We start from the raw sequence: 3,508 nt of genomic DNA on the forward strand, positions 1-3,508 counted from the left end.
GCAATTTGGACGAAGTGGAGAAGCTTATAGAAAGCTAGACAAACTGAACAACCGTTGTGCCATCAGATCGGACGGTAGACAAAATGTTTTGGCTTTGTGGCTTTGGATTGGGGTAGCGGGGTGAGATTACTGGTTAGACGGGGATGAGTGGGATGATGACCACTTTGACCAGTGAACCAGTCTGTCCTATCCGGTTCGTCCTGAGCTTGAACCTCAAACGAATGGTTAGCATGCGACCCGACCGGACAAAGTTGACAAAAGAGTTGCATACAAGACAATAGTATATGTTTGGTTTTGTGGACATTTATAAATGGACCATTTGTTGCTTTAAACATTTACTTGTACAATTTTACTTTAAACATTTTTCACTTTAGAGTTTTTTGCTTTTGTTGCTTGGTTGGGATTGCTTTAAACATTTCTTTCTTTACATGTCAGATTAACACCTCATAAAAGTGTGCCATATAAACATTTCATTTTAACAAATGCTAGTGTTGGAGAAACAAGAATTTGATATTTCTCGAAACCTCTAGTACACAAACATCCATGGTTTTATGATTTTTATGGTTTATTTGATAAACGACGAAACAAAATCAATGGTTTTATGCACATTAAACACCAATGGCTATGTAGCGCTGATATGGTTGTGTTTTTTCAATAAATGCCCACGGAAATAGTCTTTATTTCCTGAGCTAGACTATGAGCAGCCCTGTTAAAGTTCCTAGGAATATAGTAGAATTTAAAATTTACCAAAAAAATAAGGTCTTTAGAGTTAGAATGGGTTGGTCCTACATTTTCTAGGCTTTTTTTTTTTGTTATATTTGAGGTTTAAGATAGTAAACTTGATTCATAATATAAAAGATAATTTTAGTTAAAAGACACTAGATTTATTATCAAATAAATAATTTATCATTTAACTATCATTTTTTATTAAAGCCATATTATCAAAAATCAAGTCTTCCATAGGGTAAGTCCCTTAATCCTCTTCAGTTTTTGAAAAAGGCCTTAAACCTCCCATCAACTTTGACATGTGCTTAAACCTCCCATGACTTTTGGAGATAAAAGGGACCTATTAGATCCCTTCCATTACTTCACCATTAGAATGTCATGGATTCAAACATATGATAATATCAATTTTTACCTTAAAAAATTATCAAATGTTTTGATGATTAAAATACCCTTAAACCTTTAACAAGAAAATATCCTTAAAAATTTTTGCCAAAAATAAAATCCTTAAACCTCTCTTACCCAAAAATGGGTCTGATTATGTGGTAAAAAAATGAAATACTAAAACATATTTACTTGTATTAACAGTTCAAGTGTAAATATGGAATTAGGAAAAATCTACTAACTTGGTTCCAGGAATTAGTATGGGCATAACAAACATTTGATGTCTCTGTCCACTTAAAGGTAACCAAAGTAATCTATAAGTCCCTTTATCCCTAAAAATTAGGGGAGGTTTAAAGGGTAGATCAAGTTTAAGAGGAGGTTTAAGACCTTTTTAGAAAACTCAATGGCAGTTTAAGAGATTTACCCTTATCTATGTAAATAATTATAGTTGTCACTCCAATTAGTCTATTGGTTCATACTCGATTATCCCAATCATTAATTACAAAGGTTTTATAAGACTTTGATTTTGTCCTCGTTAATAATCACTTTGGAACTAGGGCACCTTGTTCCAATCCAAACCCGACCCATTAACAACCCTAAATCCTTGTTATCTCATTTTCAATTTATTCAACCAAAACAAATTGATGATGGCTTAGTTCGTAGGATCTTTAATTCATTGTAGTAGAGACATGGGAGCAAATCTCGCAGCCACTAGGGTTGGCAGGATTAAAGGATGGGGGAGGGTAGCCCCATGAAAAAAAAACTACTTATTCAACCAAATTATGTCCTTAAATAAAAGTATTAGCTTTACCTTTCACAATAGTTCAACTATAATATCAGGAAAACCTATGACCAATAAACTGGTATCATATAAGTAGTAAGCAATCAGGTGATATTTATCAAAATTCACAAGCAAATTTTGATTGGTCAAAGTTCTTCTAGTGTCATGTCTTTTTGGCAGCATAGATTTTTCCTTCAAAATATATATTATCAAATTGGCAAAGTTATTCTTATTTATAATTTATTAAATACAACTTTACTATCTCAAAAATCTGATTATCGTGATGGAAAGCAATGATGCTTTAAAACCCAAACTAGAACAGAAGACCATTCTGGTTTTTAGAACCCCAGGTTTTAAATTTCTGAAGAACCAGTAAAGCTGGTCAAACCCCAATAAACTGATGAAATTTGATCGAGCTTTAACAATTCAACTGGTAACCCGCCTAGGTTGATAAATACTCTAAAACTTAAAACATTGCAAGGCTTTAGATTCAAACTCACAATATGTCATTTGGTTAAGTCAGTTCATTACCTTTAATCCATCTTGTTATCTATGTTTAAATTTTTATTTCTTAAATTACACATAAAGTTTAGGAAATTGACTAATTCTACCCTTACTGCTTACATATTGTTTTGAAGTACCCTTAAGTTTTATGACAATTGGCTATAATTTTCCTTACCGTTAACTTTTCATCACATTCCATCACATGTATTTTTCAAAATTTCCTAAAATACCCTTTTACCTCTATTCAGACAATTGTCTTCTTTGTATTTCCTCATCGAAGAAGACCATAGTCCATACGCCTCTGTCATCATTGCTGAATGTCCTCCCATCCCTCCTCACAAATCCCCACTTCCTTCGTCTCTACCTATTATTCTTCTGCCCAAGATGGTGGATATCGTCCCCCTTGTCATTGCTTCGGCAAAACAAGATGAGGAGATCATTAAATCTGTTGTCGTCGATAGGAGATTACAAGCGTGCCACAGAAATCCATCGTGAGGCCTTGCAAAGAATGACACTGTGTTTAATGCATTGGAAGTTCAGACCAAGCAAGAACAATGTAGGAAAGCAATTGCTAATGCAAACTGCAAACTCTGCAAATTGAGACGTATATTGAGGTTGAAAAAAGCGGTGTTGCCGTCGAGAGATGATGTCCTCTTGTTTCTGCATAGCCGCAATAATAGCTGCAACTACAATAACATCAACCCCCCATCAATTCAAACAAATCTCCATGCATCTCCTTTGGTTTTGTCCCATTTCTATCTATGGCAGCCATGTCTTCCCAAGACAAAAGAAATCCTCCAAGCTGTCCAACAGTCACACTGGAGCTAACCTCTCTGATTTGAATTATGTGTTTAGTCCCAGCTTCAATAACAAATTTGATGCCCCTCAGACCAAGCAAGAATAATACAAGATGTAAAAATTGCTTTTGATCCAACAACTTTAAATCTTGAGAGAATCTTGGGACGTCTAAAACAATCGTCATTTTGATTCAGAGAACTATAAATGACTGAGCCAGTCAATAAAGACAAAATAAAACAAAATAATCAAATCCTCATATAAAACCACACGTTCTCCCTTCCCAAAACGAATTTAGAACAAACATTCATCTTCCAAGTT

This window comes from Nelumbo nucifera, chromosome 2 (assembly GCF_055504915.1).
Source record: "Nelumbo nucifera cultivar China Antique chromosome 2, China Antique-T2T, whole genome shotgun sequence".
Classification (NCBI taxonomy): Eukaryota; Viridiplantae; Streptophyta; class Magnoliopsida; order Proteales; family Nelumbonaceae; genus Nelumbo; species Nelumbo nucifera.